Consider the following 15,467-nt stretch of genomic DNA (forward strand, 5'->3'; position numbering starts at 1 on the left):
AGAGTGTCAGATGTCATTTCTTGCTGCTCTGTGATGTCCCGCCAATACGGTCATGCCCCCTCTTAATTTTCTGCTTTTAACCTGTTCTAGATTAGAAAGTCAAATAGGCATGCCTTTTAGAGCTGTGTCTAAAAAAGAAGTCCAGAGTTTTTAGTAAGGGATTTGTCTAATATACCAAGTTCTGGAACAAAAACCTTGAGTTATTTCATTTGGGCTATTTAAAGACTTCAGGACAGATGGAGTCAGGAGAAACAATCTTGCCATTTGCTAATTAAAAAATAAAGAACTCACTTGTGTGTGCAAGGGATTTTTCTGTTAAAGCTCTTAAAAATTGAAGGGATTGTTTTGAGTAATATTTACACTGAGTCAATTTGGATTTTGCCCTGAAGTCGGCTTGTTGCCAACTGACATGTAAATTTTAGATCTGTGATGAATCTTGAGCTAGAAGGCACATTAGTCAAGATGTCATATGATCCCTCAAATTACTGAATGCACACTAAGTTTTAATGGGGTTCGTTAGCTGTTCCCAACTAATGACAGAGATGGTCTCTTATCAGCGCCATTTTTTTCATAGTCTCCTGATCGCCCACACAAAAACATCTAGTAAAAATGTTCCTTTTCTTTCACTAAATGATGCTTTTTTTCAGCTGAATGAATATTTTTGAAAGAAAAATGAACTATTGGCCTAAATACCATTTAAATCTAGAATACTTTGAATTAACATCTTCGGACTGAGTTTAGCTCTCAATGGAGAGTATTTAATATGACATCAACTTGAAACCCCAAGAAGACCATATGGAAATGATGGCTAAAGTGTTTACTCGAAGCTTTAAATACAATTATTTTTATGGTTATCTTTAATGTTTCTACTTTGTTTAATAGCAGCCTTTAGTCATTGTTCTTGCTCCAGCTAAGGCATATAATGTGCTGTCTGGTGTAACAAAGTGTTATTAGAAGCAAAATCTTTAATATCTAATTTGCTAACTCCAATTTTACAGTTTTTGATCTGAAATGCAGATGTAAATTGGATCAAAGAGAAAACATTTCACTTGGAGAAATTTTCCCAGAAGCTTTTAAAATAAATATCTTTTTCTTTTCTCTTTTCAAGAAGGATGAAACTTTGATTGTTTTGTGAAGTCCTGTGACGTTTGAGCCTCTAAACAAAAAAAGCAAGGGGAGGATTCTAGAACTCTCTGGTTTATATGGAAGGTATTTGCTTCATGGGAAATTTCCCTCAGACTCAGTCCATATGGATTATTCTTTAAAATGTTTTCATCAGTTTTGCCTTTCTGCCTTCAACTGAAATGAGCCTACCCCTTGAATGTTGCTGAATTTATAGCTCTAGTAAAACAAATTCTTCTGGCATTTCCTACACACAATTGGGTTTTTTAGCGGCTCCAAAGACTTGAGCTACAGTAGTTTGCTTCATTATTAAAGACCTATGATGCCTGTTGTACAGATTTCCCATTGGACAACAGAGCTGATAAAAGAATAAAGAATTTCAAGAATCTGTATCTCGAAAATAAGTCCCAAGGCATCTTGCTTTCGTTTTTTTTTAAGTTGGAGGAAAGCTTGCAAAAATAATTTCCATTTTTATTTAGCTTTGTGCTTATTGTACAGAAGCTGTGTGAGAACACAGCATTTATCAGATAAAATTAATTGCCCAATGAAATAAACATGTGTTATTTTACCTTTTTGCCCAGCACTGGTGATAGTAATGAGAACTTCCTAAAAATGGGTATTTGATATCAGTCCCAATCAGAATCCTGATTGCAGGCACAGTATAATTCCAAAGGGAGCAAATGTGGCTTACTCCTGAATGTTTCAGACCCTTTACTAGAACACTATTTATCCCACGTAAAAATTTTTTGGCGTGGCCACTTGTGAAGTGTTTTAATGGTGACAGCTTTTATACAACCTAATGCCTTAATGTCAGTCCCGTGGTCTGTGTTTAAAATGTCATTGTGTTAAATCTATCAAACTGCCAGGCCCTTTGCAAGCAACTTTGAAGCTGAGTGTGTAAGCTGCAATGAGATATTTTGTGCTTGCGTGTCAGGGGAGAGAGGCAATCCTCATCTAGATGGTCCCATCTGCTGAACTACATAGCTTTCCACAGATGCATTTGGGGGCCGAGAGACTCCTTTTGTGAGCGCAAAGTAGGGCAGCTGAAGTAAAGAGGGGGAACTCACAAGGGGAGGACATCTGTTAGAAATCCGCCCAGAAGCAAGACCTGGCAGTGTTCCAAAAGTGGTTGCTCAGCCTCTGCAGAGTCAGCCAACGACAGATGGACTTGCATCCAAATGTCACAAGGGAGAAAAACACGTTCTAGGCTTTAGCATTTAGGTCCTCTAACTGTCTGAGTTGAAGATGCTAGAGCTATACAAATAAAGTGGTCCAGCTGGGGGCACCTGGATGGCTCAGTTGGTAGGGCCATGATCTCAGGGTTCTGGGATCGAGCCTCATGATGGGCTCTGCACTGGGCATGGAGTCCACTTGAGATTCTCCCTCTCCCTCTGCCCCTCCCCCTGCCGTGCACAGCCCCCCACCTTCTCTCTCTCTGCCAAAAAAAAACCCAAAAAAACCAAAAACGCTATCGCTGGACAAATAAGGTGCTGTACCCATAGCTTTAAAGATATACTTTTAATAAATATAGAATGTTATTTGCAATATAATCCCTAAATTTGCAGGAATCCTTTTGTGTCCCAGCCTTGAGCCCAGGGCTTCACAAAGTGCCCCGCTAATGGGAAGTGTTCAGTAAGTTCTTGCTATATGTAACAACTCCAAACTATTGCTTAATGTCTTCTGCCTGAGTCTATTGCACGACTGGCTACTGAAAAATGCATTTTCATAGCTTTTTCCTTGCCTCTAATTATTCCCTTTAGTTTTTTCAATTTCACAAATCTTCCCTGTTCGGAAGGCTATTAAAATTAGAAAATCATGGAAGTTAAAGGCTGAAGTAGACTTTAAAGAGAAAGGATATGTTAGACCTTTAAGCTGATAGTTGAGGAAATTGTGGCCCATAGAGGTGGAACATTTTAGTAAAAATCTCAAAGTTAGCTAGCTGGTTGTAGAAGTTAGGACTAAAAATTATGTCTTCTAAACCTCAATATTGTGCCCTGTACTTTTTAAATAGTTGGAATGTATCCATATTTCTCAATGTGCTGTGGTATGAGAGAATGACTTTATACATTATCCTGAAAATAATAAAAAATATTTATTGAGCACTTATTTCACAGATAGTACTTTTTATATAAATTATTTCAGTAAATCCTTACAATAATACTGTGAAGTAATTTATCTCAATTTTACACAAGTCACATCACATACATAATAAATATGTATGTTTATTGCTATATATATTTGTATCTATTTATCTATCTTTCCATCTATCTAATTGTTTTTATGGCCACAGAAAATAGGTAGATGCAGAACTGTTTAAACATGGTGTAGCTTGTGTGAGAAGACTCACTCTATTTCACTCAGTAAACCAATGCAATTGGCCAGAAGTTAAGCATAAGCAAAAAACAGTCAAAATGTTAGGACTGAACCACAGCGTACTCAGAATACAAAACACCTTAATTTCAAAAAGAAAGAGTCAAAAGAAAGAAAGAAAAAGAAAGGAAGAAAGAAAGCAAGAAAGCAAGCAAGCAAGCAAGCAAGCAAGCAAGAAAGAAAGAAAGAAAAATAAAGAAATAGAAAAAAGAGAGAGAGAGAGAGGGAGGGAGGGAGAAGGAAGGAAGGAAGAATCAAACAAACAATACAAATGAACACAAGTAACTTGATGCATACCTAGTATTTTAGCAAATATACACACATTTCCAAATATTATTAAGGATCTTTATTGTGCTAAAAATATAATTGATGATTTTCTGACCGAATTTTGAAAAGTTAAGACAAGATATAGCTCAGGGAAAATGCAAAATTTGTAGCAAAGGTGATCATAGTAGTCTATTTGGATTCACAATGAACAATCCTTACATAGTCATGATGATGTCAACAGTAAATACACTGAATCCAGTACTGCGGTAGAAGTCCATTTGGTGACTAGGGATGAAATGTAAGTGGTGATCACAGAAAAATGGAAAGCTAAACCTTTAATCATCATAACAGGCAGGAAGCAGATGCTATAAGTAGATTATTGTACAGTCTGAACTTAAGAGGGTAAAAACAAGGGAAAAGATCATTTTTCTCCTAAACCTGCTCTGTAAGATCTCCTTCCCCCATCACCTTCCAGTCATTTTTTTTTTTTTTTAAAGATGTTACTCATTTGACAGAGAAAGACACAGCGAGAGAGGGAACACAAGCAGGGGGAGTGGGAGAGGGAGAAGCAGGCTTCCCGCTGAGCAGGGAGCCCGATGCGGCGCTCGATCCCAGGACCCTGGGACCATGACCTGAGCCGAAGGCAGACGCTTAACGACTGAGCCACCCAGGTGCCCCTGGTCATTTCCATTTGTATGAGAAAGTTAATTGTGACCACTCTCTGATGTTATGTCCAGACCACTCCAACATAAACCTTCAGCATCATCTCCCATTCGGTTTTCCTCCTGCCCCAAGCTCGGACACGTGCAGGGGGAGGGGTTAAAGCTTTGCTCTATCACTCTGCCAGCTCTCGCTGGCATACTTGTGGGAGGAGGGGAAGATGGAAAGGGTCAAGGGCTTAGGGCAGAAGTGGCAAAAGTCTTAGGTCACTGGCACTTCTGTAATGTAACCACTGCAATTCAGGCCGTGTAATTCACACGGTCTTTTGCAGGACAAGTATAAACGGGCTGGTTCTCTGGGGGATCATATTAGAGATTTTCTTGGGGAGTCTGTGGTGATCTCCAACCTGCTCAGTTGCCTATATTGTGTAAAGTTCTGTCTGGTGATGTCCTGTGACCCAGCCTCTCCCCCCCACACCCTGCTACCCTCAAAACACACACACACACACACACACACACACACATTTCACACCCCTTTTACTTTTGAAGAACCCTCTTCTGTACTCTTCCACCTGCTCAGTTAGGACTGGACACCTTCCACATGTGGTACATGGTGGCCATTCTGAGACTTCCTAGTATCCCTTCCTTGATCCTACGTGGGATTCCCTGTCCCTAAGAGTGAGGCCCTCTTGTCTCTTCATCTACTTCCTTGTTTGCTTGAAACACAGCCTCCAATAGCTTCCGAAGAACTCTACATAGTAAAATTCTTTGAATTCTTTTGCATCTGAAAATGTTTCTATTCTACTCACTTTAGTAACAAGTTTGCTGAGTATAAATCTTAGGTTGAAAGCCCTTTTCCATCACAAGTGTGAACATGGTACTCCACCATCTCCTCTAGCAAAAGGAAGCCAAGGACTGGGCACGAGAATTCAAGTTCTGGAGTTTCCTCAGTTTCAATCTGATATCCTGCTTCCTGCCAGGGCTAACTATATTATTCACACAGAATTCAGATTTTTCAGTCCTATAAATACTCGATTACTTGATTTGCTGGCATCACAGATTACTAGCCCCAAAAGCAACCCATGGCCTTAAAATCTTTCTGTTTTTTCCACAGTTAGAAACAAACAAAAAAACATTGTTAAGCACATCAATTTTCATTTTGTCACTGAAGGAAAACAGATATAAGGCAATGCAAAGATCTTAGGTATATAATTTGTGAACTTTTTAAAAATGTATACACCCATGTATCCAAGACCCCAGTCAAGGTCAGGAACATTTCCATCACCCCAAAAAGTTATCTTCAGCTCTCTTAATTTCTACCCAACATAGGCAATCACCACTCTTAATTTACTACCGTAAGTTAGTATTCTCATAGTCTTCCCCTCTTGTCCATTTATCTAGGTCAGAAATAATAAGAGTATCAGCCTTTAACCACTGCCCCCTCAAAAAACCATGTCGACTCAGGGCTGAGTGAAGGCTCTTCACTGCCACCCATCTGAAAAACTTTTCGTCAAATAGAATGTATCAACCAAAGTTTTCTGTTTCCTTTTCTCCTTTACCCTATCTAGGGTAAGGAATCTGGGAGAGTGAGTGGAACTGGCACAGGAAGAACATTTTAATTTGGAAGGCAGAAGAAAACCCTTGGATCTCGTAGAGCCTCGTATTAGGGAAGCGATATTACTAGGGGCAGGGTTAGGGCTAAGCTAAGAGCTATGGGGGTATGCTTCATCTCAACACTGTTCTTGAACTTCATAGAAATGAAAACATAAAGTAGGTAACCTTTTGTGTCTGCTATTCTTGCTCAACATATTTTGAGAATCATTCATTGTGTTTTATGTGTCAGTAGTTGTTATAATTTGTTATTATTATTGCTGTTGTTGTTGTTGAATAGCGTTCCAGTATATGACTACAACACAAATTGTTTTTTAAATTCCTGCTGAGGGATACTTGAACTGTGTTTAGTTTTGACATACAATTGAATACAGCTGCTATAAACCCTCATGAATGAGTTTTGGTGTGTAAATTCTTTTTCATTTTTCTTCGGTATATATCTGGAGAAGGAATTGTTTTGACATAGGTAAGTTAGTGTTTAGCTTTATAAGAAATGCCAAGCGTATTCCCAAAGTGGTGCTACTTTTTACCATCTCCCCAGCAATGTGTGAGTATTGTAGTGGCTGCACATTCTTGCCAACATTTGGTATCGTTTCCTTCAATTTGTTTCTAATTGAGGTGACATGGTAGCTCATTGTGGTTTTAATTCACATCTTCCTGATGATTAATGATACAGAGTATCTTTCTATGTTCTTATTAGCCACTAGATTTGGTTTTTGTAAAGTATCTTTCAATATTTTACCCATTTTAAATTTTATTGTTTTTCTTTTGAGTTGTAAGACTAAATATTTTGCATTCAAATCCTTTGTTAGACATATGAATTACAAATATTGTTCTAGCCTTTTCATTTTTTATGGTATATTTTAATGAGCAGAAACTTTCTTTAAAGATTTAATTTATTTATTTGACAGAAAGAGAGAGAGAGCACAAGCAAGGGAAGCGGCAGGCAGACGGAGAGGGAGAAGCGACTCCCTGCTGAGCAGGCAGCCTGATGTGGGACTCTATCCCAGGACCCTGGGATCATGACCTGAGCCAAAGGCAGACGCTTAACCTACTGAGTCACCCAGGTGCCCCAATAAGCAGAAACTTTTAATTTAGATAAAGTCCATTTTATTTTTTTCCTTTTTTGTTAGTGCTTTTTAAAAAAAAAAAAAAATCTCTTATTAGAAATCTTTTTCTTCATGAGGTCCCGAGAAATATTTGTCTCTGTTTACTTCTAAAAATATTACAGTTTTGGCTTACTGTTTTAGTTCTATAAACATCTCAACTTATTTTTTTTACCATTATGAGATAGGGCTTAAAAGCAATATTTTTTTCATACATCTATGCCATTTTCCCTGACCATTTGTCGAAAAGACTTTCCATTTCCCCAATGAATTGCTTGGATGTGCCTTGTGAAAAATCAGAGTCTTTTTCTGGATTTTCTTTTCTCTTCCATTTATCTATTTGTCTATCATTCTACCAATACTGACCTGTCTTGATTACTGTAATTTCATAACAACAAACAAATAAATAAGAACAGTATTTTTTTCCCTCACGCCTGCTTTTAGGTATGCCACATTTGGTCATAAGCTTTATCTTTAAGAACATGGGGTAAAAGATTTAGTGGTCTTCCTGACATTTTTATACCTAGTAGACTAAAATTCCAGTTACAGTATATCACCAAACTCCTGAAAGATAGCAAGACATAATTTAACCATACTTTGTTACTGCATAATAGGTAATGTCAATGATCTCCCTGAGGTGGACAAATTCTAGCTTTCTCTTATTCCACTTTGACTCAGTCAATTCAAAAGTTTACACTCCCCCCCCGCCCCCGCAAATATCAATTTCAATTTCGGTACATTTAAATCTTTAAACTATAAGTGACAGAATCCCAATTATAAACTTGCTTAAAATAATAATAAATACAAGAAGGATTATTGTTGGTTTATATAACAGAAAAATCCAGAAGAGAGTCCACTTTAGGAAGAGCTTTATATGTCTAAAGAGTACCCTCAGCCCTTCATCAGTCTCTTCCCAATACCCACCCTTCTTTGTAATCACCACTTCTATCCATCTCTTAGCTCTTTTGTTCTCTGTGTTAATTTCATTCTCAGGCAGTCTCTCACCATACAGAGACCCTCAGCTTCTCTTTCCAATTATTTCTAAGAAAGTCTGGGTCTTAACTCCCTGACTTCGCCACATCTGTTTGACTGGGGATAGGCTACTTCCCATCCCTGCAAGCAGGAATGAATTGGGGCTGGGTTTACCTGAATTAATTTGCAAAGAAAAATAGAGTTGCTAATTTCCAGAAAAAGGGAAAATACATGCTAAGCAGACAAAAGAAGAGACTATTGCTATAGTTTGAGGATATCAAAGAGTCAAATGAGATAAACATGCTGAAGTTTCTCTTTTGTTTTTTTTTTTTAATTTTTTTAACATTTTTTGACAGAGAGAGAGACAGCAAGAGGGAACACAAGCAGGGGCAGTGGGAGAGGGAGAAGCAGGCTTCCCGCTGAGCAGGGAGCCCGATGCGGGGCTCAATGCGGGGCTCAATGCGGGGCTCGATGTGGGGCTCGATGCGGGGCTCGATTCCAGGACCCCAGGACCCCGACCTGAGCTGAAGGCAGATGCTTAACAACTGAGCCACCCAGGTGCCCCTGAAGTATTTCTTTTTAAAAGAAGTCTCATTCCACAATTTTTTTCCTCTGCCTTTCACTTGTCTTCTGTTCCAGAGCAAGAAAACATCCAGTTTCTTCTTGCAACATATTTCAAGGTGTCTCTGATGTAAAATGAGTACTTAGAGTTTATCTGAAAACATTGAAACCATATCATGTTTGTCTTATTAAAACTTGTGGCACATGTGGTTTGATATCAAACAATGAATACTTTTTGACTTTTCAATAACATTTCCGGCCAGTAGCAATTGTGGTATGGATACATTGATTTGCTATAGTCAGTTCTAGGCTGGGTTTTGATAGTTTATGATGTAATTTCTCTGAAAGAAATTTTAGGTAAAATAATTGGCATTCTGATCTCTGCAAGTATGCTTCATTTTTATAGTGATTAAAAAAGTCCATTTAGCTGATTTGTCAGCCTTGTAAGAACTTGCTATTAGAAACTCATCAGAGTTCTTTGCAGAAGGGCATTTTATATGGGTAAAGGGGAGGAGAGTTTAAATCTTTTAGAAGTTATTTTTCAGTCTCTGATTCAAATTACCCAAAGTCCACATACAAATTAACTCCAACATTACCTCAAGGTTAGTAAGCTTATTTTAACATCACCTTTTGATCTCATTTTGACAAAATGGCTTTACATTTCTGTGGATCAATGTGACTACCACAATACGTCACTGTCCTCAGGATACTCTAAGGGTTATCTTCAAATACCATGACTTAAAAAAAAACATGCTCGTAAATGAATTGTTATGTACTTCAATACCATCTTTGTTTGGTTTTAAGAACTTGCCTTCCTAATTCCATAGTCAGGGCCTGAGTGTCCCAGAATAAATTGGACACCACTCCAGACGGTGCATTAAGCAATCCGTTCTACTTGGCCAGCATTTAGCACAGGGACCAGCAGACTCAATTATCCTTTCCTTACGTGTACAGATATTTCATCTTAGCCCCTTCTAGCTCCATAACATACCGTACCGTGATATCACAGAACTCTCTGGAAAACTCATTTATCTTATGGCCATTAGCATCTTTTTTTTTTTTTTTTCATCTTCCCCCTTGTGTGCCCTCCATGGCTGTTTGCAGTCCTGACTCCTTTCATGGGTAGCCAAGTACCTTGCAAAGGGCTCTTTCCCCTTCCTTTGTTGCTGAAAGTGTTGCTTTCCATGTCCCCATCTCCTCTTCCTTTTTATTATTTTAAATATATTCCTAAATATGAAAAACAAGTGGAAGACATTTTTTCAATGAGAGGCTATCAAGATGAATAGCCTCATGCAAGCTGGTTCTGTCTCCCTTTTCCCTAGTAACCTCTAGACCAGCCTCCACAGATTGTGACATTATGTATAGGCAATGAGGAGCGTTCCACATTGACAGCGCTCCTTGACCCAAAATGTGTTTGCCTGTCAGAGAAAAGTAAGAAGACGGGTCTCTGGTAGTCAGCTGGTTCAGACCCTTGCAGTTCCAACGGAGTGTTCTGGTGAAGGGGAAGAGGAAGCAGAGATTCTCAGTTACCTTTTGGACCCTTGTGGGACTGTGGTTCTCCTGATTTCTGGGGTCCCTGGTTTTCAGCATTTGCCTTGATGTTTCTCCAAGCTTCTAACACAAAGTAGTATAAAATAGTGGATAGAAATCATATGTCTTGGTGACAAACTGCCTAAATTGAGGTGATAACTCCCAGCCAGCTGTGTGACCTTAAAAAAAACTACTTAACCTCTCTGTGCTTCAGTTTCTCAACAACAAAATAAATATAATAGAAATGCTAAATTAAAGGTGATTGGAAGGATTTAGTGTCTACAACACTTGTCTAAAACCCTTGAGACTAGATGTAGCCTAGAATTAAGAAATTTCGATTTTTTAAAGAAAGTTTATATTACACAATGCCCCATGACAGAATTTGGGTAGCATAGTCAAACACATTGACAATTCTGTAGAAAAGCATATGGATATACACACACTACGTAAAGACTAGAAAGAGCCACATAGACCTTCAGGTCAAGTGTTGCCATCAAATGAGTTGTAAAATACATGTTTCAGAGCTGGAATCACGTAAGTAAGTGTTTAGCCAAGTGTTTAATACATAGTAAATTCCTCAAAGACATTTTCTATTATCATTATTATTTCATAAAAACATTTATTGAATGCCTACCATACACTATTTATTTTGATACATGTTATTTTTTTATGGAACTTCTTGATTAAGGTCAAGCCCCCCCCCCTTATCTGGTTCTGATTAATTAATACTTACTTTTTTTAAAAAGACTTATTTATTTACTTTAGAGAAAGCAGAGTGGGGGCGGGAGGCTGGTGGGGAGGGAGAGAGAAACTCGGACTCCACATTGAACGCAGAGCCAACACAGGGCTCCATCTCACCACTCTGAGATCACGACCTGAGCTGAAACTAAGGTCAGACGCTTAAGTGACTACACCACTCAGGCGCCAATAATTAGTTTTTTTTAAAGATTGAGTGAAACCTTCAGAACTTGAGGAGGTAGGTATCAGAAGAGTTTTTCTAACAAAGTTCTTTTATTTTTCTCCCCTGGATAACTTTAATACTCAGATAGAGTCCACATTATTTTCTTTCAAAAAAAATTTTTATTGATGGGTAGTTGGCAAATAAAATTGTAAGGTATTTAAAGTGTATGAGGTGATGATTTGATATATGTATATAATGTGAAAGAACTCCCTTCATCAAATTAACATATCCATCACCTTATATATTTATCTTTTTTTTTTAGTGAGAAAATTTAAGTGTACTCTCCTAGCAAATGTCAATTATACAATGCAGTGTTATCAAGTATTGTCACCATGTTATACATTAGATTCTAATCCTGTGGTGGTAGGGGCTCCAAGAACTGGAAGTAGCTACTAAACTCATCTCAACCCCTCACCCACCCCAGCCCCCTTCACGACAGTGTTCATACAGCCTCAGTTTCCTCCAAACATCTGGTCTCTGCTCCTGGGATGATTTGTCTCATTTCTTTGTACTTGACATGGCAAGCAATGTAAATATTCAGTTACAACACTTTATTTCCTTTTTGGAGCCACTGACAAGTGGACTATTTTGTATCTTCTACTGGACATTACATGGTAGAAATTATGTGAAAAATTTCATGACCAATTATAAAATACACAGACTATAGAACACCCCATACTCTTCTTCCCCACTTAACTTATATGAATTAATACTTTGGTATCAGAGCACAGGAAGACTAACCACAGTTTATTGAATCTGTAAGTTCAGAGATGAAAGAAGTCTTTTTTTTTTTTTTAAGATTATTTATTTATTTATTTGACAGAGAGAGAGAGAGAGAGAGAGAGAGCACAAGCAGGGGGAGTGGCAGGCAGAGGGAGAGGGAAAAGCAGGCTCCCCACAGAGCAGGGGGAACCCAATGTGGGACTAGATCCCAGGATCCTGGGATCATGACCTGAGCCAAAAGCGGACGCTTAACCAACTGAGCCACCCAGGTGCCCGAAAGAAGTCTTATTCCAAGGCTTTGACCTGCAGGGCAGATCTTATATATTTTAAACCTGTTTGTATTCAATGGCCTGCCTCAATTGTAGGAGAGGTCATTATAATTTTTTTCAGGAAAACATCTATAAGTCATACTGATAAGGAAAATCTGTATCCTAATATGGCCAAAGGAGCCAGCGAGAGAGTCCCAGTCCTTCCCTGGGGCTTTTCCGGGTTCTTCTCCCTGCCACACTTCGCGCACGCGCCAAAAGTGCCAAGTATGCGGAAGTAGAAGTGTATAAATTGCCCCCTTTGTGCTGGAGGCTCCGATCTTTGGGACCACTGTCCTCTGAGCCCACCAGCGATAAATAAACCTCTGATCCTCCAAGATCTCCGAGTGCCATTTTGTTCTTACGTCGGGCGATCCAGTCCAGGTTCTGTAACAGTATGGCCCCTAGTTTTCTTTTTAATTATTATTACTTTTATATAATTTTTACTGTTTTATAATTATAGACCAAATAAAACAAATATCTTATAATTTTTTGTGTAAGCACGTTGGCCCCTGGTTTTCATTTTTTGTTTTACTGTTAAATAACCACAAATGAATATAAGAAATTCTATATGTTTATATACACAGGTATGGTATTTTGGGTATATAGACATAAAAATGTCTATAGACAGGCAGACAGAAATCCAGATATCTCTCATAAAAAGGCCACCTGGACTTTCTCCCCAAGAAAGCTTTTTTTCAGGACACCATCACGATCCACTCACTGAAATGTGAAATTCACTCAGAAGGCCACTCTATTCCCAGCCTGAAATTCCTGATGTTTTGAACACTTGACATGGCGGGCTTTAGGCTTACTGCACGTTGAACCTAAATTCTGTGGCCATTACCGGGAAAAGTACATCAGGCTGTGAACCAAGCTCTTAAAGGAAAGTAGTTTTTCAAGCTACATTATGGTGCTTTTAAAGGGAATAAAATCCTTAATGAGAAAATGAGTCTCCTGAGACGCTTGGCTCCGAGGTCAGCTCTGCACACTTGCCCTTTTAGTTGGCAGAGCATCTGTTAAGGGAAATTTTGGGGAGCCAATTCTGTAAAAGGTCCGGGATGAAATAAAATGACAGCCTGTTCTCTGGAGCCTCTGTTGGGCAACTTTATAATGCTCTGACAGATTTTCTCTGAAGCTGTTCCCACGCAATACCCAGTCACCAGCCTCTCCCCCTGCTACATACCAATGGAGGGAAGAGAAATGGTGTTGCTAAGAAACCTGTTGCAATCACACCTGATGGAACTAACACTTGTCAGCTAATAACAGTTTAGTGTGAATAAACTTATCAAATCTTCCCAAGTGGATTAATACATTGTCAGCTTCTGCAGGACTTGGGCTCCTGTATTTATTTATCTTTATTTCTATTCACATCTAGCACAGCGCTAAATAAATGTTTTTGGAGTGTCAACCGAGGTCAGCCTGCTCTGCAGTATTGCTCTCAGCTGGCTCTTCCAGGTGGGGCGTGAGGGGGAGGAAGGGAGTCTTTTCCTAGTCACTGGCGCCCGAATCAACGAGGTAAGCAGTCCAAAGATGTGGCGGCTGTAAGAGGCCGCCTGGGGAGAGGGGGTGACAGAACTTCCCTGACCTTGCAGAGTGATAAGGGGAGGAAATGACTCCTCAGATTTGGAATCACTCACCGACCACTAAAATGGGTATCATGAATATTGCTGAATAAAGGATAATGAAAAAGCTCTAAAAATTACTGTGCAAAAGACTTTTGGAGTCTCTCTAGGTGATCTCTGTTAGTTGGTGGTCTAATTGTGGTGGACCTGTCCTTCCTCTAGGAGAGCGGTTAAAGGAAGCTTTGATAATGGGAGACAAAAAGCAGGATTGGAATAATTTTGTTCATTCCCACTTCCCGCGGACCCAAGTTTAAGGCTTCTGGGTAAGCTACAATCTACACTTCAACGTTGCGAGAAATGGACATGACAGTAAAATGTAATTACATTTAATTTATCGAATGCAGAATAATAACATTCTGTAAACTAGGACAAGTAAGAGGGAAAATCTAATCTGGTTCCCTGAGTCTCTTTCCTCTCCATCTCTTTAGCATTAACCAAGGCTCACTGTAACACGTATTACAAGGAGATGAATTCATTGGTGTGGTTCTTTGTTATTTTACTTTCACCCAGAAATGTAATTAAGAAGCAAATCGTATTACCTAATGATGGAGACAAAGTATATCAGAAATGGCATTATTACTGCAAAATTATAGAAAACAGAGACTCCATTCCCACTTCTAATTTATCACAAGAGTGATAAAAGGTCTAAATGCTCCGAAACAGGGAAATTGAATGAGAGTTATCAGCATTTTGTTACTTATAAGCACAGCTAATTTCTTTTCACCCTTAGAGAGTTAATTTATATAATTTATGATGCATTTTGCTGCTTTTAATGGTAGCAGTATATATAACAATGACAATCCTTGGCGTCCTACTTTGAAGAACTTTTATCTCAAGCTCTTAGGTGCCTATAAATTCACGGGACAAACTTACTAGTCATCAGAGTGGTAAGTAGTGTTCTTGATTAAGAAATTGAAACACAAGGAGTTCAAAGGTTTATGAACTTTATTCAAGTTTATGCAGCATTTATTTCCCAGGAGGGGGGAAAAAAAATCACCACCCACTTAATTTCAGATGCCTCCTCTCTCTGAGCCTCTGGGACATAATAAAATCACTGGTATATACTTTCTCACCCTGATGAAATCTGCTGTCAGATGTGACCTTTTGTTCTTTCTGTTCAGACCAAACCCAGTCACCAACATGTGCCGGGAAGAGGCTTCAAACCTCCACTTAACTCCTTGTATGCTGCTTTTTCTTCCTCCAACTGTCCAGAGGCTGCACCCAATGTCTCCTGTGCTCAGAGCTCTGGAAATAAGCCACACACTCCAGCACTGACCCTCTGAGCAGCTGAGGGGCCTTTATGCCAGGATATGCCCCTTCCAGGCACTTTTTATCTTGTTAGAGGGACCATGAGCGTTTTAGGAGACCATTCTCAGCTCAGATACTGTGGTTTCCTCTGTAAAGGCTTTCCAACATATCATTCTTCTTTCTTGACCCTTGCCCTAGCACTTTGGTAGAGGGAACCGATTCTCCCGGGATCTTTCTGGCAGGAGAGGATACGGGAGAGCCTTTCTTATTTAGGGCAAGTTCAAGGAAAAAAGGCTGAGCTAAGAGTGACATCAAGACTGACATTGTTGAAATTTTGCCCCAGCCCCATGATCCCGGAACGGAGCGAGCGGAGCTTAAAGAAATCCCCCTCCCCTTTTTGTTCCAGG

The 15,467-nt window shown here is 39.1% G+C and overlaps 1 long non-coding RNA gene across 1 annotated transcript in view; it reads left to right on the forward strand.

Moving 5' to 3' along the window:
* Positions 1–6,057: 6,057 nt before the first annotated feature.
* LOC113917739 overlaps positions 6,058–15,467 on the forward strand; it is a 62,352-nt gene continuing 52,942 nt past the window's right edge. Inside the window, exon 1 of the long non-coding RNA XR_003518340.1 lies at positions 6,058–6,188. This is a non-coding gene — a long non-coding RNA (uncharacterized LOC113917739). The remainder of the gene's footprint in view (positions 6,189–15,467) is intronic.

The sequence above is a fragment of the Zalophus californianus genome, chromosome 1 (genome assembly GCF_009762305.2).
Source record: "Zalophus californianus isolate mZalCal1 chromosome 1, mZalCal1.pri.v2, whole genome shotgun sequence".
NCBI classification, from domain to species: domain Eukaryota; kingdom Metazoa; phylum Chordata; class Mammalia; order Carnivora; family Otariidae; genus Zalophus; species Zalophus californianus.